This window comes from Ursus arctos, unplaced genomic scaffold, assembly GCF_023065955.2.
Source record: "Ursus arctos isolate Adak ecotype North America unplaced genomic scaffold, UrsArc2.0 scaffold_19, whole genome shotgun sequence".
Classification (NCBI taxonomy): domain Eukaryota; kingdom Metazoa; phylum Chordata; class Mammalia; order Carnivora; family Ursidae; genus Ursus; species Ursus arctos.
Window position 1 is genome coordinate 971,457 of NW_026622863.1, and position 20,521 is coordinate 991,977.

Consider the following 20,521-nt stretch of genomic DNA (forward strand, 5'->3'; position numbering starts at 1 on the left):
CCCCTGCTGGGGAGAGTAGGCCGCCCGTAGTGTCTGGTGGCCACGGTGGTTGGCGCATGTCCCGTCGTTCACGGTTACACCGTGCTGTTTCCGTAGGTCCTCTGATAGAGAAATCTGAGCGTAGAACTGCTGGGTTGACCTACAGCTCTGGATAACCGCTACCAACGTGCCCCGTGGGGAAATAGTACCAGCGCACCACGCCCGGCTGCGTATTTTCCTTTTTAAAATGTGACCTTTTTATGGGTGAGAAACAGTGCCTGATGACCTACCCACGGGCCTTTGATCACCAGTGAGGTTCAGTGTTCTCCCACAGCCCCGTGGCTTCGGGCCCTCCTTGGGTGAGCACGAGTCTGTGGAAACCTTCCTTCTCTGACTTCATCTGGGATCCCTCGGCAGAGTGGGGACGGGAACCCCAGAGAGCCGAGGGCTGCAGACGGGGCAATCGTCCAGTGCCCGGACTGCCCCAGCCCTCCGGCAGCTCCCTAGCAGCGCCTGCCCCCCGCCCCCAATGGCGGCCTCCTCCTCGGGCAGCTCTGTCTTGGTTCCTGCCTGCAATCTGTAAGGGAGATGGGCTCCCCTTCCGTGGCCTCCTTCCTGGTGACCGTCTATGTGGTGCAGACATGCTGGCAGACGGGCGGGCCAGGGGGTGCAGGGTGTGACCGGCCAGACAACGGGCAGAAGTGAGCCGGGGAGGGCCGGCAGCACAGCAGAGAGGGACGGGGTGCACCCCTACCCCCACACGAGTCCTGGGTCTCCCCGGGCCCCTGTTTCCTCAGCTGCAGAAACATGGCACATGACCCCCAGAGGTGGTTCCAAGGTTGGAAGGAGAGGGAGGTTGAAAAGCACCCATCGCGCGCCTGAGCAGGTGGGAGAGGGCGGGTGGCGGCCCTCTGCAGGAGAGCTCCGTCTGCTGAGCGCGCCAGGCTGGAGCCTGTATTGGGCCCAGCCCGGGACCGGGACTTAAGCAGCCTGGCTTGGCACACACGGTAACTAGCGATCTCACTGGAGAGCTTGTCTTCACAACTCTCTCAACGTGACTGTCGCCCTGAGTCTTTATTTGGTGCTCCTAACTACAGCTTCGACACAGGTTAAAAACACACATGACGGGAATAAAGCAATGGCAACTGCAGGAGGAATGTGCCAGGACTCTGGGACTCGAGGCGCCCTGAGCCAGGTTGGGGGAGCCCCGGGGGGCATTGGAGCCGGGTCTGGCAGGGTCTGTCCAGGCACGGTCAGTGCCCACACCCCTCGCCTGCCCACATCCCTTGCCCCTCTTCTGTGCATGTCCTCTGGCTCCGGGCCACGGCCACCCCCATCTATGGCCCCCCTTGGCCGCTGTGCGGGAGGACAGTCTCTGGAGCAGCCCTCACCAGAAGGAACAGGGGTGCCACACACATATGCTCCAGTCCCTGGCCTCTCAGCAGGTTGGCGCTGACGGCTCTTCTGCAGATCTCATGGGGTGCCCAGAGGACAAAGCTTCAGTGGCCCTGAGGGGATGGGCTGTTTTTGTGAGTTCCTTCCATTCCCCTGCCCAGGACCTCCTGGCAACACGTCCCAGCCATCCGCTGGCCTCCTCCATGTCCTCCTCTGGGGGAGCCAAGGAAGACAGTGCCAGCCACTCATTCGGGCCCTGCCCCTAGACCCGGCATTTCACCCCCCAGAGCCTGTGTCCCACTCTCAGAATCCAGGTGGGGGTTTAGCTTGCCCATCTGCCCACCTGAGTGGCGGGTCCCCCTGCAGGGCTGGTCTGAGCACAGAGGGGGAACCTGCCTGTGAATGGCTTGTGACATGCCTTGGGTCCCTCTTTCCCCAATTGTGACCTTAAACCACCCACAGTCACCTGGGGGAACAGGCATCAGTGATTGCGTAATGCGGGATGCTGGGCTGACCAGTCTTTCCAACCCTATCTTGGGGGAAGGAGCCCAGACAGAGCCTGGCTGACCCCAAAGGGAGAAACCAGTGATGGCAATCTTGTCTGTATTTGAAGTTTCAGTATTTTGCTCACCATGGATTTTTTGTCAGTGATTGTAATATTTTTAAATATCAGGTTAAAACATATTTTATCTTGAATACCGAGTTTTTTGGTGCCGCCTTAAATTTTGGGCCTGAGCGTTGGCCACCCAGTCCCGATCCTGCTTGCACAAGTGCCAGAGGTGCTCCTGGTGCATGGTCTAATTGGGGGTGATCGATAAGCCACCATGGCCCTTAGACAGCTGAGATGAAGACAGACCCTCTGGAAAGGAAGGCAAATAATTAGACTGCTTTCGGTTGCAAGAAACAGAAACTTTAGATAAAACCAGCCTGAACCTAAAGGAAATTGATTATTGAACTATAGCAAGTGCAGAAGTACGTGGGTTTCAGGGTTGGCTGAGCAGCTGGACACGCCCCGAGGGGCCGTCCCTTCTGTCCACCTGCCCCCATGTCAGCACCATCCTCAAGCTGGTAGGCACGGGCAGTGCCAGGTCCAGGTCACCTGGAGACCCCACGGGCTGGGAGAGGAGAGGGCAGTTTCTCAGGCGGGAGCCAGGCAGGGTTTTGGATCACATGTTCATGGCAGAGCCAATCACCGGCAAGGGGAGGAGCGTGAACCTGCCTGTGGGGGTAGGTAGGGGGACTGGCCAGGCAGGGTGCAGGGCTGGGCAGGGTCTGGGAGGGATGGATCCCTGACCCCTGTGGGGGTTGTGCTTGTGAGTAAGAAGAGGGGGATAATGGTGGGGGTGGGGCAGTGGGCCCGAGGCCCAGGCAGGCAGGGTTCCCCATAGAGACCCCAAGAAAGCTTTTCAAAGGTGGGCCCTGGGTTACAGGAGAGCTGCCTTTGTGTGCCCAGAGGGAGGTGCCTTCCGTCCTTGAGCCCCGGGCGCAGCCTGCTTCCCTGTTCTAGCGCAGCGTGCCCCCCGCCCAGCCTGGTGCTGCAGCCCTCATGCCGGTAGACAGGATGATCCCTCAGCCCCCCTGCCTTCCTGCCATGTCTCTGCCCAGGGCTCCAAGCGGGGCTTCCCTTGGCAGGAGGGGCCGATCCTGGATAGGAGTTGAGCTGGTCTTGGGTGAGGGGCCAGGAGGGGAGAAAGCCAAGAGATGCTCCGGGTTGGGGGGAGCTTCCTGGCTAGAGCCCCAGCTCCGTCTCCGTTCTCTCCCTGTGTGGACAACACAGGCCCCAGAAGCTGGTGTCCATACCAGCCACAGCTGATGGCCCGGCGCTGACCTGTTTCCCAGCTTCCCTCGAGGGGCCACTGCCTCTCACTTCTCAAAAAAGGGCCCACGTGTCCCAGGCTGGGCCCAGCCTTGGTACCCCACCTGCGCCTTCTTGCTTCAGAAAACACATCATTTTGCAATTCTGGCAGTTTTCAGTCTTTTCTTGCAACAAGATTGAAGAAGGACTGTAGACTGGTCAGCTGATAAGTCACTTTATGACGGGTCACTGTGTGGCTCGGGCACTGAACTGTCCGGAGGAGGCCACAGTGGTGTCGGGAGCATGGGGGCCGTTCGTCCAGATCTGTTTATTTATGTGATTACAAACTTATGACAGGAATGGGGTTAATGTCTCCTCCTGCCTTCTCCTGGCACGCACTCACGTGCAAACCACTCAGACAACTCTGCCTCATCCCTCTTTTTTTTTTTTTTAAAGATTTTATTTATTTATTTGACAGAGAGAGACAGCTAGCGAGAGAGGGAACACAAGCAGGGGGAGTGGGAGAGGAAGAAGCAGGCTCATAGCAGAGGAGCCTGACGTGGGGCTCGATCCCAGAACTCCGGGAACACGCCCTGAGCCGAAGGCAGACGCTTAACGACTGAGCCACCCAGGCGTCCCTCATCCCTCTTTTTAAAGCCCATATTTCCAATCAAAATTTACTTTTGTCATTTATTAATTCTCTGACTGTATCATGAACTCACATTGTTTGCATTAATTGCACACTGCTAGTAATTATACTGACCATCCAGTCCAGAAGACAAACAATGTTTAACACAAGAAAATATTTAAATCTTGATATTCTGTTTACCCAGTTTTGTAGGATAGGAAAGTAAGAGATTTTCAAACTGAAAAGATATTAGGATAGAGTTGTGTCGGGTCGGACAGACACGTATAAACCAAGAGCGAAGGGAGTGGTGGGGACGGGGCGGGGGGGCTGCCCTTTGTTATGCGTCCACCGTGTTTGAAGGGTCTCTCACAGCTCTCCTTTAGCCTGCTGGAGCCTTTTCTTTTTAGATTAATACAATTTAATTTTTAGAGTGGTTTCAGGCTTGCAGAAAAACTGAGCATGGAGCATGAGAGCCCCCAAATACTGACTCCCCCAGCTGGCCTGAGGCCCTTGTTACAATTACTGAGCCAATACTGATACATGATCAGCAACAAAAGCCCACAGTTTACCTTCGGCTCCCCTGTTGGTGGCAGACGTTCTGTGGGTTTGGACAAATGTACAGTGACGTGTGTCCTCCATCCCAGTATCATACAGACCAGTTCTTCTGCCCTAAACCCCTCAGTGCTCTGCCCACCTCTGCCTCCCCCACCCCTGGCAACCACTGATGGCTTTCCCGGCTCCATAGGGAAAGCCTTTTCCTGATGTCGTGGGGCCGGAATCACACCGCACAGAGGCTTTTCCGCAGGTTTCTCTCGCTTGGTGACGTGCGGTAAAGGTTCCTTCAGGTCTTTCCGTGGCCTGACAGCTCCTTTCCCTTTAGCGCTGAGTGATATCCCCCGTGGTCCAGACGGACCACACTGTGTCTGCTCACCTGCAGAAGGACGATTTCATTTCTTTCAAGTTTTGACAATTTTGAACGAAGCTGCTATAAACATCCGTGTGCAGGTTTCTGGGTAGATGTAAGTCTCCAACACGTGTGGGTAAAAACAGAGGAGCACGAATACTGGATCGTATGGTAAGAACGTGTTTCATTTTGTAGGAAACTGCCAAACTGCCTTCTAAAGGGTCTGCCCGCGCTGCCTTCCCCGCGGCAGAGAGCGCAACCCTGTTGCGGCCCAGCCGGTCCACACAGGGGATGGCCCAGCCCTCGGTTCGGCCCTTCTAATAGCTGCCGTTTTCGGGGGTGTTTCCCTGGTGACGAATGAGCATCTGTTCACATGCTCATCTGTCATCCCTGTATCTTCTTCGGCGGGGTGTCTGTTCAGGTGTTTCGCCCATGTTTTAATTGGGCTGTTTGTTTCTTCTTGTTGAGATTTAACTCCTCGTACATGTTGGACACCAGTCCTTTATCAGATGTGTTTTTACAACCATTTTCTCCTGGTCTGTGGCTTGTGTTCTCATCCTCTTGACAATGTCTTTTGCAGAGCAGACATTTCTCATTTCAATGAAGTTCCACTGATCACATTTTTCTTTCATGGACTGTGCTTTTGGGGTTGTGTTTAAAAGTTCTTTGGTACGCTAGAGAGCTGTGTAAAAATTCAGTGCCAAAGACTTCGTGTATCTTAAATGGGTAACGGTGGGGGCACCTGGGTGGCTCCGTCGTCGGTGAAGCGTCTGCTTTCGGCTCAGGTCATGACCCCAGAGTCCCAGGATCGAGCCCCACGTCAGGCTCCCAGCTCAGCGGGGAGTCTCCTTCTTCCTCTGACCCTCCCCCTTCTTGTGTTCTCTCTCTCTCTCTCTCTCCAATAAATAAATAAAATCTTCAAAAATTATACCACTATGGTATCTAGTCCACCCACCACCCTTTTATTTTAAAAAGTCCATATTTATGGTCAGATTGTATACTCTTGGCAGCTATTTAAATTTCTGTTTGATTCTTTGATATAACGGAGGCATGTTTAACGTGGTCCCAAATTGCTCAGAATTATTTTTAAAGACCAGTGGGTCTGCAGTGCCTGATGGCCTGGACTCCCAGGCCAGGCTGACTGGGTGGGACCCCAGCTCTGTGAAAGACATTCAAGAACCCAAGCTCTCTGGGCCCTGGGTGTCCCCTTCAGGCAAACGGGGCTGGTGGCAAGACCCAGCTCCCAGGCTGGTGGTGAGGCCCATGAGGACCTGGCAGGTGAAGCCCGGGGCACTGGTCAGGGCCCTAGATGGCAGCTCCAACTGGGAGTCAGAGTGAAGGGTGCTCTTGCAGCAGAGCTAACGCGGTTCAGGGGGCCTTTGGCAAGTGCAGGTGACCCCTGAACCACACGGGTTTGAGATGCGCAGGTCCGCTTGCACACAGATTTTTTGGATAAATACAGTACAGTTCTGTAGATGTATTTTGTCTTCCTTTTGATTTTCTGCATAACATTTTCTTTCCCCGGGTGACTATACTGTGAGAACGTGGTAGACAGTGCATGAAACACACAGGCCATGTGCTCACCGACGGTCTACGTTATCGTAAGGCTCTGGTCAGCAGTACACAATTAGCAAAGGTTTTGGAAAGTCAAAAGTTACACGTGGATTTTCGATTGCACAGAGGGGGGTGGTGACCCTAACCCCCACGTTGTTCAAGGGTCAGTACTTACCAGTCATATCTTTGTCAGGGCCCTGAGCTGGAATCGGGGGCGGGGGCAGAAGCATAGAGTCGGCAGTTGGAGAGGACTGGACGTGATAGGTTGTTTTCCTAAGAGGCAGCAAGGACAGGGCCCCAAAGTGAGCACCCAAGTCCAAGTCCGAAAACCTGGGTGCTGGCCCCAGCTTTGCCGCCGTGAGCCCTTGGGCAGAGCACGTCCCCTCTCTGTGGTGTGTGCCAGGAAATGAGATGCTGGTGGAGAGCTAACTTCACTTGGGGGGCCGCAATGCCACGAGGAAGGGGAGGCGGTTCCTCCTCTATGAACTGGACTCCTGCCTCTGCAGACACTGGCACGGGGCGCTCCGATCCACGCCACTCTCCCCACTGCCGTCCCTCCTGCTCCGCGCCCCTCCACCCAGCACTTTCCGTGTGGTGCTTTGCCTTGGCACTGACTTGCCCAGGATCTGGTCTCCTGGGAGGTGAGTCTGACCATGCTGGTCAGACTGCACGCATGTCTTGGGCAGGGATGGGGTTCTTTTCCTTAAATGTCACTTCACAGGGCCCAGAAGTTGTGCCCAAGCCATTTCCAGTGTTAGAAACCAGTCCATGGGAGGCAACAGCAAGACCAGGTGGGTGAGAGGTAGTGTGGGCTTTCAACCTCCACCCATGTGGGCCCCTTTGGCCGTGGACAAGTCAGGCAACCCATTAGAGCCTCAGTCCCTCCGCCTGTAAAATGGGGGTCCAGTAGCACCTGCCTGGCACGTGGGTGGGAATTAACTGGGAAAACGCCACGACGGAGCTCCCAGGGCCTGCCCCTGGGGAACCCCCTGCAGTGTCCACACTCACCACGGCCCTGTGTGGCCCTCGTCTGACCTGCTCACACCCCAGGCAGAAGCCCTGCCTCCATGGCTCCTTCCCTCCCTCCAGCCACACTCTCCTCAGGCCAGGAGGAAGGAGCCTGTGAGATGGCCTCCAGGACCTGGAGCTCGGGCTCTGTCTCTGAAGAGTGCAGCTTCATTCTCAGGGTTTGGGACCTCTTGCGTCTCCAACGGTTTCCAGCCCCCGGCTTCGCCCAGTGACACTGCAGTTGGTAACTTAACACACGCCTGTAGGGGGTCCGGGTCAGCGCGCCCCAGGCCCAGGCTGGGTCTAGCGTCCGCCAGCTCTCTGCATGAGCGCAAGGTTGTGTCTGGTGGCAACTCCTCCCCGGGGCTGGCTCCTGGGCACCAGCCGACTGCCCACCTGGGCCCCTTTCTGCGTGTTAATACCTCTGGAATCTAGAGGCATCTCAGGATGATAACGGAGAGCTGGTCTGCTTTCTTAGTGACACATAAAGGAACAGTGCGTCTTAAAGTCAATGGTGTCTCGGTCCGTGACGTAAAGGAGCGGCTATCGATAAACACTGGCGTGTGAAGTCTCGGGCTTCTGCAGCACACCGGCTGTCTGTAGGTCCATGTTCTTCTGCTTGTCCACTGGACCGGACTGAGTCCCCATTGAAGCACCAGCTGAAAACAAGGGGAGCGGAGATGCCAGGAGCTCGTGTTATCATTAAATCATTCACCACACCCCCTCTTATTGCTCCAAGGACAGAGCCCAGGAGGTCAAGAGTGAACCCCTGACTAGACCCCACCACAGCGCCCCAGACGGTGGCCACAGGAGGATGGGGCAGGGGCAGTCCCCCTTCTCCTCAAGCCCTTGTTCTTGCCTCTGCGGGCTCCCTCTGCCTAGCTCAGCTCTGGGGGGACAGTGCTCAGTCAAGGAGAGGTCAAGGGTTGGGGAGAAACAGGCCCATGAAGCAAGCCCAAGGAGGACAGGGACAGTTTTTGGCACATTGCTGCATTTTTATACTTAGGAATTAGGGACCTTGGACCTTCCCATGCAGATTTATGCAAAATAAGATGCAAATCAGGGCACTTCTCTTCCCAAGTTCTGGCCCCTTTGTCTGCTAAGGCTGCGACCCTAGGGCCCCAGCTAGTCTCTGAGAAAATGTGTGTGGGTTGGGGGAAGAAGGAAAGAAAAAGGCACAGATTTACTACAATGTACTCACCAGGCAAATGCATCCGATTCGCCACAAAGCACTTTAAGGAAAGAGGCAAAATGGGCGGGGGGGGGGGGGGTAGGGAGCTAGGGCGACGGCTTCAGTCGGGGAAGAAAGGTGGGTGCAGAGAGGCCGGGGCTGAGGCTTGGGGCTTTTCTGCAGACATTAAAAGAATGGTATGCAAATAAATGCAAAACACATGCAAATACCCCCAGGCCCAGGGACCAGGGAGCTGGAGACCCTGCGCCCCCTGCATTTTTGCCTGTGTTAATGCGGGGAGGAAGCGCGCGGCGGGGGAAGGGCGCCCCCTGCCGGTCGAGAGCAGAGGCGGCCCCGGGCCCCTTCCCGCCCCGCGCGCTGGCGGGCGGCGCGGGGCGGGCGGGGGGGGGCGCCCGGAGGAGGGGCGCCTGCTGCTCGCCTCCCGCCCTAACGCCAGACTCGCGTCTCCTAAAACTGCGAGGCCGGCGGTCGCCGACTGCTGCGAGGTGGGTGTGCGCGGCGGCGCGCTCAGCTCCAGGCCCCACCCGCCCGCCCGGGGCGCGGCCTGCGGAGCCGGCGAGGGCGGGGCGCGGGCGCAGACGAGGGGCGCGCCACTCACAGCACTCGCGCTCCCTGCACGACACCCACACTGCTACCCCTAAGGCACCCTGCGCTCCCGCACGCTCAGCGGGCACTACCTCTTCCCCTACAGAGAAGCGCACATCCGCCCCCCCCCACGGCACCCCCTCGTTCCGCCCCGCACCACGGCACCGCGCCCGGCCACACCGCACCCCGCGCTCCCGCATACACATCCCACTCACACCCGCACCGGTGCCGCCGGCCGAATTCGCAGGGCGCGCCCCGGGCTCCGCGGTCCCCCCACCGGCGGGGGCGGCTGTCGGCCTTGGGCAGCGGCGGGCGGAGCCCCTCGCCCGCGCCGACCCCGCACCGAGCCCGGGCCCCTCGCCCGCCGCCGGCGCCCCGGGGCGGAGCCGAGCGCGATGGGCGCCGGGCGGGAGGCAGGTGGCGCAGCGGCGGCGGCGGCGGGGGGGGGGCAGGAGGCGGGGGCGGAGCGCGCGGGGCGGGGGGCCGCGGGGCCCCGTGAGACGCTCGGGCGAGCGCGCGGCAGCCGGGAGCCCGGCGCCCGCGAGTCAAAGGCGCGGCGGCTGGACCGGCGCGGCCACGGAGGCCGGAGACCGCCCGGGGCGGCGTGCGCGCTTTGTTCCCGCGCGGGCGGCCGGGCGGGCGGAGCGACCGGCGGGAGCCGAGCCGGGACATGGCCCAGGCGGCCGCCCCGCGCGCCCGGGCCCCGCCGCGCGCCTGAGCCCAGGCGCGGCGCGGTAAGAGAGCCGCGCGGATTGCCCCAAGTTACGGAGGCGGGGACCGAGTTCGAAGGAGAAGCCGCTTGAAGAGCCGGGGCGCGAGAGTGCGGTCGCCTCGAATCCGCCGGACCTCCGGACCGTAAGTGCCCCGTGCGTCCCGCGCGCCGCCGCGGCTGTCACCCCGACTCCGCCCGCGGCTGCCGTCTGGGGGGTCTTCTTGCAGCATCGCCGAGCGTGCGGGCCGCCCCCGGGCGCCCCCTCCCCACTTTGGAAAGTTGGAGCCCACAGCGGGGTGGGGCCAGCCCGGTCAGTGCCCACCCACTTTGGTCCCTCCACCCCACCCCCGTGAGCGAAGCTTGACCTGCCGGGGGTGTGGTCAAACCTAACGTGGGAACTGCGTGCGGAAGGTGGGGTGTCCAGGAGGCTCCCCATCTGGCGCCTGGGCTTCCTGACAAAAGACCCTGGTCCAGGTGACAGGGGATGGGGAGGGGGCGCAGAGAGCGGGCCCCAGGAGAGACGGGGTGGGGGTGGGGGGAGACAGAGCTCCCTCTCTGCCTCCTGGCTTGTTTTAGTCCCTGGCCCGCCCCCCCCCCCCCCGCAAGGGGTGGTATGTCGCAGGTCAGCACGGTTAAGTGGTTTGGGGTGAAGTCTGCCCAGAGACTGGGGATGGGTGCTGCTCCACTCCCTGTGTGTGGGGATAGGGGCTTCAACGACCCTCCCTGGGGTCCCAACAGCCCGCGGTGCCTGGAGCGCAGCCCCGTGGCAGTGATTATGCTCACACCCGTTGGGAACCGTCCGTTTGCGTGCTGGGCAGGCCTGGAGCCAGGCTGTGGGAACGGCTCCGAGGGAGGTGTGAGCCGACGTGGAGGGACAGATGGCTGGAAATTCAGCCCTAGACGGGCTTACACGGAGCAGAAGGCAGTAGGGCTGGTGGCAAGCCACACTCTGCTCTGCTGGGCTCTGAACACACAGCCCAGGCTGTCCCTCCTTCCGGCCCCTGGGAGCTGTGTGTGTGTGCGGGCCCAGCAGCCACAGAGGAGTGGGCAGACCCCTGTAAGTGTGGACACACCTCCCCCAGAAAAATAAGTGCATTCCCCACATTTGGACCTTGGCTGACTGACTGTAGGCCTGTTCCAGAGACTAGGGAGAAAAACATTTCCTTTGAGAAGAGACAAGACCCTATACCCCGTGTGAGGTGGTCTGGAAAACCGTCAGGCCCTGGTCTCTGGCCCCGTGGCCAGGATGCTGCCGCCTTATGTGCCACACGCATGCGTTTGCTCTCCTGGCCCCTCAGAGCTGGCCGGGGACAGCAGGGCAGCTACTCCGTGCCCTAGCTTTGCTCTTGCAAGTTGTTGCGAGGTTTGAGAAACTTCTTGGGGTTGGAGCCCGGAGGGGAGCTGTGGGCTGGGCTGAGAGGACCAGAGCTGGGTCCCAGCAAGGGCAGGGGCAGGAGGGCCCTGCCCACAGTTCCTGGCCCCGTTTGCAGAGAGCGGGCGCTGTGACACACATTTGCCCCACCCCCCTTCTGTCCTCTGGATGGGGGAAGCCAGGAGACTCCGTGCGGCCAGGGAGGCAGAGGGCTCTGCCCCGTGCAGCCAAGAAGCCCATGTCCAGAGAGCCATGCTGGCCGGGGCTGGGCTGCCCCACCACTTGCGACACTGGAAGGGGAAAGGGAAGCAGAAATGCTTGAGCGGTAGGAACAGATGTGGCGCTCCTTGCTCCCGGAGAGCTAGACAGACGCAGGGCGGGAGGAGATCAGTTTAGGACCAATTTTCTGGTGAAATCCGGGTTTCTCTGGAGGTGCCGTGATCTCCGGGTGACTGGGGAGAAGGAACAGGCCTGTGGGTGCTCCTGGCTGCTCACAAGGCCAGCCAGGGCTGGTAAGCTGGGGGATTTCGGCTGGACATCTCCCTGCGGGACCCTCCCAGGCTGCCGGGGGCTCTTCCCCCAACCCCCTTTGGGCCCTGGAGCTCCTCCTCTGTCACCGGTTATCCGCGTAATTGAGTTCCCACCTCCAGGAAATCTCTCTGATTTGGCCCCACATATTTTCGTTTCTGCATGACTGGAAGAAATTAATTTTCCTTCCTACGCAAGGATCTGGAGACGCCGGCAGGCTGGGCCACTAATCCGCAAGATCCAAGCCAGCAGGGCTGCCAGCACGGGAGGCCGGCTGCTCCAGCCCCGGGCGGGGTCTGCTCGAGGCCTTTCCCTGCCACCTTCTGGAACTGTCACGGGGCCGCCGGCTGGCTTTCCCCACCCTGCTGCCCCGTCAGTGGGTTGAGTTTGGGGCTGATTCATCCCCAGCCTCCCACGGCGCCAGGGTGTGCAGCGTGGTTGCTGAATTCTGTGGATCCCAGTTCTTTCTCTGAGTCATTGTACGTCTGTGTGCACACACACGTGTGTTCGGAATCCCAAACATGGAAGAGGCTCCGTGGCCCGTGTCTCCGACACATGGCGGAGAGCTGGCATGCAGTAGGTGCTTACTTAGTGCCGCTTCCGAGGAGGGGACTGGCATTTCTGTGGGGCAGCTCTGTCCCACCCGCCGCGCAGCTCTCACCTGCGAGGGTACCTGGTCCTCGCTGGCGGCAGCCCCAGGGCACCCTGCACAGCTGTCACGCTCACACTCACGGAGTCCGTGTGACAACCAGCAAGGGTGTGGAACTTCATCTCCCTGACGCCCAGAGAGGTGCAGGCCTGTCAGGCCCACGAGGGGAGCCACGTCTGCCTATTGACCCCTGCTCCTTCCCCGCATGGAGTCTCCAGCCGACAGCGTCTCCCCGGCTTTGGGCTCCCCCCACCGTACGCGGGCCTCCCTGTGCCCCTGGCGCTCGCCCCGGCCTGACTGCCAACGTTGCTCCCATACCTGACGGGAGTGGGAGCTGACTGCTGGGTGCTGACTGCTGGGTGGGACATGTCCCACGTGTTAGACCCTCCCCTGGACAGGCACATGGGACACGGCAGTGACGGCCATCAGTGTGGCGCCCCTGGAGGCAGACTTTCCCCGGGCTCAGGGATGGGGAGGAGGAACACCTCTACTCTGTCTGGGTCACAGAAGCCCAGGGGCAGCCCCCTCCCCCACCCTGGGACCTTGGGGGAGGACAGGAGCTGGGAGGGGACATTGTCACCTGAGATCCTTTAGAAGCCCCTGGACATTGTGTGTCTGCTAGTAGAGGAGGGTTTGCAAACACAGTGAGGTTTGGCTAGGGCCACCTCCCAGGCCTGGGGCTGGGGTGGGGGAGGGGCGTCCTGGACCCTGTGACTTGTACATGCAGGAGTGTGGTCTTGCCTTGATTCCACTTAACCGGAAAGAACCGGCCCCGTAACGTGTCCGTCATCCACTGCTCAGGCACTGGCAGGTCATGGGGGGACCCCTGTGTCGTGCGGGGCAGGGGCAGGACAGTAAGCAAGCAGGAACAGCCGGAGCTCCCACTTAGGGTCTGCAGGCTGGGCCGGGCTGTGCTTCCTGTCGTGTAAACTCACAACAAGCCTGCCGGTGGGTGCTCTTGCTGTCCCACTGCCCAGGCGGGGACACCGAGGACCAGGGGTTCACCAGAAGCAGGCAGGCAGGTGCCGCGCTGTGCTGCTCCTGGGACCGAGGGGCGACCAGCCCCTGGAACTTTCCAGAGTTGTGTGTGTGTGTCTGTCCCTTCACTGTCTGCACACGGGGCTGCTGTCCAGAGGGACAGAGTGGGGCCACTGTCTCCGGAGGGGCAGGGGCAGCCTGGAAACTCGGGATTGGTTGATGTCCGTCTGGGGTGCAGTCTTAGGGGCCAGAGCTCACTGGGGGCCGTTCAGAGGGGTTGGGCGAGGCTCCTTCTCTGGACCATGTCACAGTGTGGGGAGACCGGGTCTCTGGAGTCCCAGCCAGACTAGGCGGGCGCCGTGATGTGGGTTTCAAGGGGCCAGTTGCCAGCTGAGTTGTCCTTCATCCTGGCAGCTCTCGGTCTCCCCGAGAGGACTGTTTGAGATGGCAAACCACATCTCCAAATCTTTTCCTGAGATCATGACCCCGGATCTCTGGGCGAACAAGCAGGTCTGGTTCTATGTCCAAGGTTCCCCGAGGCTGGGACACCCTTCACGGGCTTTGATAAGGCCGTGTGGAAGGCAGGGGCTGCAGGAGGTGGCCCGACCCCCCAGTGCTTTGGAGGACTGCCTTTAGCCAAGAGCACAAACGAGTGCAAGGGTTTTGGTGTCTGGAAACATTTCTGGAGGGAAACCGCCCTTATAGCATCAGTGGAAGGACCCAAGCCAGGGCCTGGCATGCGGGGTGGAAACTCATGAGGTAACAGTGATAAATAATTGGTTCCCGGTTCCCACTTCTGAGCGCAGCTCGACCTGGGGCGTGGGGCAGGCGGCAGGACTGGAGCCTCAGACGTGCGCGAAGACGCTTCCCACCGTATTGTTTGCAGCACGAAAACAGAAGCGAAGACTTCTGCTTTTTGTAATTCCTGGGGCCTCACGGTGAGCCAGATGTCGCTGGTTAGGAACACAAAGATGCGTTTGGCCGTAATAAGGAAGATGTCTCTTCCTGCTCTGCTGTTCACCCACACGCTCCCAGCGGCCGCCCCGGTCCCGCTCGCAGCGTGTGCACAGCGTGGCTATGCACCACCGGGAGCCAGGGGTGCCTCCGAGGCTGGGAGCCTGGCGGACGTGGCAGGAGGAGGTTTGGGGAGGATTCCAGGCACAGGCGCGTCCGTCTGTCTGCTGGGGCAGAGGAAGGTCTTTGGTGGGGCCAGGGCAGGAGACCGGGGCTGGTGGGGAGGGTGCTTTGTGAGCTCCATGGCCCTGAATACGAGGCTGGTCCTGACCTGGGAGCACCCAGGAAAGCCAGGGTGAGGCAGTGGGGGAGGGACGGGCAGCACGCTGGCTTCTCTGAGTTCCGCTGCTTGGACTGGAATCCCAGCTCCCCTCCTAGTGGCTGTGAGAGAGACATCAGCAAATCCCTCAGCCTCTCTGTGTCTCCAGTTTCAAGTGCAAAATGCAGTCCCATGGACTCCTTCCTCCTCAGACTGTGCTGAGGTGTGTTTGGTAGGGGGTCCGACCTTGCTGAACACTGGCCTGTGGACGTGGCTGTCACGTTCCCGCCCTGGGGGGTACCCATTGCCATCCTGGTGTTCGCTGATGAGTGTGAGGACCAGGTGGCTGTGTGGAGGGTGAACCCTCGTTTGTCTCCTTCCCAGACAGCCCTGTGTGGGTGCTTACCCTCCCTGCATCTGTGTGCTGCAGCACAGCGCAGGCCCCACACTGCTGACCCTCTTCCCCACATATGGGGACACAAGCCCTGCTCCCCTTCCACTTCATGGAGGGGACACTGAAGCTGACATCATCATGTTCCGTGGCTACTTGGTGGCAGAGGTGGGATTCCAACTTGGGAACCCAGGTCACCTGACTCTGGAGCCCCCATGTCTCTGCCCCTCCAGGGCCCCCCAACAGCTGGGGGTGGGGACTCTCTCCCCAGGCCTTGGGATCCCACGTCCCCCTTCTTCCTCTGGCTGCCCCCCCTGCAGCCCTGCACAGCCTCAGCGGCCCAGCCTGGACCCTTCCCTGCCGGCATCCCCTGCTCCTGAGAGGTCACAGCACGTCCTGCCAGCCCTGGGCAGAGGGCACCTTTCTGCACCTGCGTTTGGCTGTGTCCTGGGTGGAAGGAAGAGGAGGCATGTGTGCTGCTGATAGAGTGGACGTCCACGGCGGGCATAGCCACGGGTCTGGCGGGGTGGCCCTCCTGCCGTCTTAGAGACCGTGTCCTTCTGAGCATCCGGGGCTGGGCCGTGCCAGTCATTCCACAGGGGCTGCTGTGCTGGTCCTGCCAGGCTCTGGTGTGCAGGCAGGGAGCAGGGTGGACGCCGCCAGCTGTGGGGTGGCCATCTGGTGTGACCCCCCCCCCCGCCGGTCACACCCCTCTGAGCCTCCTGTCCTGTCTGTCACGCACCTCACCTTGGAGCTGGTGGGACGCCCTGCAGAGGCTGCTTGCTCCCGCCGTTTACACGGGAAGCGCGCCCTCTTGTGGCGGCTCGGGGTGGGGGTGGGGGTCTGGGCTGAGACCCTCTCCACCCGCCTGTGGTCTGATGGGGCGCGGAGAGTCGTGGTCACCAAGATGTGGCCTCTCTGGGTGCCTCACGGAAGTTTGGCGTTTCATCTGCTTATTCCGTGTGATCCGAGCTAGAGGGTCAAATTCCCGCGCGTCTGGGCCCCGGAGGCCGGTGTTGTGAAGGGCAGCTCCTCTCAGGAAGCATTGGCTCAGGGCAGCCTCGGTGGGTTCCGAGCTGCTCCCAGCACCCACGAGCAAAGCAGACACGGCCACGACGGGAGGGGGCCGTGCACAGCAATTTAGATTGTGGCCGTTGAGCGGGAAACTGGCGCAATTTCAGTCATGGGTCTCATTGAAGCGAATGTACCCAAAATGTTGTCTTTCCACTCTGCAATTGGTTTTTTAAATTATTGAGCTTCTCTTAAAAAGACTTTGAAATTCTGTGTGCGTTTTACATGCTGCGCACTTCATTTCTGACCAGCCACGTTGGCCGGCTCATGGCTGCTGTGTCGGACGGAGCAGGGCAGAGGGCACAGGGAATTCCCAGATGACCAACAGATGAGGACCGCCGGCACTGTGCAGCGTGATGTTGCCGACAGCCCCACGGAAGTGGCAGGCACCAGACGTGGGAGGAGAGGCTCCAGGCAGGGGGAGGCTAGGTGGTGGAGCCAGATGGCAGGACCCTGGGGCACAGTGGACACAGAGGGGACTTTTTTTGTCCCGGAAGTCACAGAGGCCCAAGGAAGCCCCCTGAGCCTGGCTGCATCGGGCGGGGGCTGGTCAGATTTGCATTTTGAGAAGGCCATCCAGGGCAGAACATGGGGAGACAGAGGGAGGCAATGTCCAGACGCAGGGCTTGGGGGGGATAGTCGGGGTCGGACTGCTAAGGGAGGCATCCAGAGCGACCCTGAGTCCTGGTCAGTCTCCAGACAGTGTATGTGTCCAGGAGAAGCTGCAGCCGCTACCCCTTGCCCTGCGGGTCTTACCTGGAGCTCCCAGCGTCAGACCAGAGAGCCCTTCTGTCCCGCAGTCAGACTGTCCGTCGGAACATGGCAGCCCAGGGTGCTTCTTTTCGAAAAAGGCCCACTTAACCACCTACACTTCCCTCTTTGCCTGATGAGGAACGGGGGGAGGGCCCTGTCGAGATGGGGGGGTGACCAGCCAGAAGGGGAGTAGCTCACTCCATGGACCGTGACTGAATTGTCCCCCTAAGGAGTCCTTGTGTGTATGAGTGTGTGAATGAGAGTGTGTAATGTGTGTGTGCAGGTGTGAAAACGAGGCCGGAAGGAAGTGTGACCTCTGACCTGGCTATCCAGAAGGCGGCCGCCCTGGGGCACTCATGGGGAGCCCAAGGGCTGGCCTATGTGTCTAGAAGGAGTGACTGCCACAGCCATGTGTGGCAGCGTCCGGCCCCCAGCTGGCCTTTCCGGCCCAACTGCACTGCAGCGCCTGGGAACTGTGTATAAAATGTCCCCAGACTCAGGTGGGGACCGACTCACAAATCTGAATAGGCCAGCCCCAGCCAGGGCCCCACAAACCAGAGACCAAAGTCAGTGTCCACTGAGAGGTCTAGTGGAGGACTCAGAGATGGGACTTTATCCCCGGGACACCTGTCACCACACATCTACATGGACTGTCCCAGGACTCCTGTCACTACACATCTAATGGACTGTCCTAGGATGCCTGTCACTACACATCTACGTGGACTGTCCCAGGACGCCTGTCACTACCATCTACATGGACTGTCCCAGGACGCCTGTCACTACCACCTACATGGACTGTCCCAGGACGCCTGTCACTACCATCTAATGGACTGTCCCAGGACGCCTGTCACTACACATCTAATGGACTGTCCCAGGACGCCTGTCACTACCATCTACATGGACTGTCCCAGGACACCTGTCACTACCATCTACGTGGACTGTCCCAGGACGCCAGTCACTACACATCTAATGGACTGTCCCAGGACACCTGTCACCACCACCTACATGGACTGTCCCAGGACGCCTGTCACCACCACCTACATGGACTGTCCCAGGACGCCTGTCATCACCACCTACATGGACTGTCCCAGGACGCCTTCATTACTATCTACATGGACTGTCCCCAGACGTCTGTCACTACACATCTAATGGACTGTCCCAGAATGTCTGTCAGTACACATCTGTATGGACTGTCCCAGGACACCTGTCACTACCATCTATGTGGACTGTCTCAGACACCTGTCTCTACACATCTAATGGACTGTCCCAGGACACCTGTCACTACACATCTAATGGACTGTCCCAGGACACCTGTCACTACATATCTAATGGACTGTCCCAGGCTGTCTGTCAGTACACATCTGTATGGACTGTCTCAGGACACCTGTCACTACCATCTACGTGGACTGTCTCAGACACCTGTCACTATACATCTAATGGACTGTCCCAGGACACCTGTCAGCATATCCATATGGACTGTCCCAGGACACCTGTCACTACACATCTAATGGACTGTCCCAGGCTGTCTGTCAGTACACATCTGTATGGACTGTCTCAGGACACCTGTCACTACCATCTACGTGGACTGTCTCAGACACCTGTCACTATACATCTAATGGACTGTCCCGGGACACCTGTCAGCATATCCATATGGACTGTCCCAGGACACCTGTCACTACACATCTAATGGACTGTCCCAGGCTGTCTGTCAGTACACATCTGTATGGACTGTCCCAGGACACCTGTCACTACCATCTACGTGGACTGTCTCAGACACCTGTCACTACACATCTAATGGACTGTCCCAGGCTGTCTGTCAGTACACATCTGTATGGACTGTCCCAGGACACCTGTCACTACCATCTACGTGGACTGTCTCAGACACCTGTCACTACACATCTAATGGACTGTCCCAGGCTGTCTGTCAGTACACATCTGTATGGACTGTCCCAGGACACCTGTCACTACCATCTACGTGGACTGTCTCAGACACCTGTCACTACACATCTAATGGACTGTCCCAGGCTGTCTGTCAGTACACATCTGTATGGACTGTCCCAGGACACCTGTCACTACCATCTACGTGGACTGTCTCAGACACCTGTCACTACACATCTAATGGACTGTCCCAGGACACCTGTCAGCATATCCATATGGACTGTCCCAGGACACCTGTCACTACCATCTACATGGATATCCCAGGACGCTTGTCACTACTGTCTACATGGACTGTCCCAGGACAACTGTCAGCATATCTGTATGGACTGTCCCAGGACGCCTGTCACCACACTGCCCACACACTAGTTCTCACTCAATGTATTGTGTGGCCTGGTCCTTCAGGCTCCTCTCTATCCATGTGAAACCTCCTTTTCTGCATTTCTTCAATCCTGGTAGTTAAATACCTGGTCAAGGGACCCAGCACAGCACCTGGTCCTGTCAGCTGGTGTAGGCACAATTTCTCTTTCCAAGTCAAGGTCATAGTTTGTACCGTGTCAGGGGCTTTGAGGTTGAGGACACAGGTCAGGGGATGGCTGGGTACTGGACTTGACCTGCACTCTAACGTGCGTGGAGGGCTTTGTATCTGATTCTCAAAGAGGCTGAGACCCCTGAAGATGCTACCTGGACCCCTTCCCTGTCTGGTAAGCCTCACGTCACAAAGGCCTTCAGCCCAATTAGACCCCTGGGGCATGCCTACATATATGGGGTGTAGGGAACATGGAGGTAGAGGCCCCCATGTCACCCACCTACCCAGGCCTGGCCTCTACCATCCTCGTTCCCAATACCAGCAGCCCCAGGGGAGGGCCAGAGTTGGGGTCAACAAGGGCACAGAGCCTGGGAAGAGGGAGGCTGTGGTCCTTCCACATTTGAACTGCTGGCTGGTCAGGCCATGGCCACCGAGGAAGGAAGGTCCACCTGGCCCCTGTCACACACCCATGACTCTCAGGCTCAGCTTGCGCTCCTGACCCTATGCTATTAGCAGCGTAAAGACAGGCTGCTGGAAGGAGGAAGTGGAGAAGTCACATCCTGCCTGGCCTCAGTCTCCCCACTAGGTTTTGTTTTTTTTTTAACTGTGGTAGAATACACAGGGCATAAAATTGATCACCTTCACCATTTCTCAGGGTCAGGTCAGGGACGTGAGCACATTGTCATTGTCCTACAACCACCACGCCATCCACTTCCAGAACTTTCTCATCTCCCCTCACTGGAGCTCCGTCTGTCCTCAGCCCTGCTGTCCCCCCCATCCGTTTCTGTCTCTATGGATCTGACTCTCCTGGGGACCTTGTGTAAGTGGCATCTTACAGTGTTGGTCTGTCTGAGACGGGCTGACCTCACTCAGCAGCATGCCCTGTAGGTCCACCCAGGCCGTAGCAGGTGTCCAAAGAGCCTTCCTTGTGACGGCCGAGTAACATTCCACATCTGTTTACCATTCCTCTGCCGATGGATCCTTGAGCTGCTTCTGTCCTTTGGCTGTTGAGAGCAATGCTGATGTGAACGTGGGGCACAGACATCTCTTGGAGACCTGCTTTCACTCCTCTAGTCTGATAGCTACACGTGGCATTTCTGGGTCTAACGCTCGTGCTATATTTAACGTTTGGAAGAGCTGCCCTGCCACACCTCTGTGGCACTTAGCGCGTTCACACTGTCATGCAACCATCACCACCATCCAGCTCCCAACTGTGTCGTGCCCCCAAAGAGACCCTGTCCCCACTAGGATTCGCTGCCACCCCCTCCGTCCAGTCCCGAGGACCACAAA

At 59.1% G+C, this 20,521-nt stretch overlaps 1 protein-coding gene across 2 annotated transcripts in view; it reads left to right on the plus strand.

Annotated features, from left to right (window-relative positions):
* The window catches only part of CBFA2T3 (CBFA2/RUNX1 partner transcriptional co-repressor 3), an 86,193-nt gene that overhangs the window by 20,699 nt on the left and 44,973 nt on the right, over nucleotides 1-20,521 (plus strand). Inside the window, exon 1 of one of the 2 annotated variants that reach the window (XM_026494589.4) lies at nucleotides 9,593-9,895. The exons of the other annotated variant lie outside the window; for it this stretch is intronic. The gene's annotated coding sequence lies outside the window, so the exon portion shown is untranslated. Of the gene's footprint in view, nucleotides 1-9,592; nucleotides 9,896-20,521 lie in introns of those variants that run through there. 2 annotated transcript variants of the gene reach the window in all.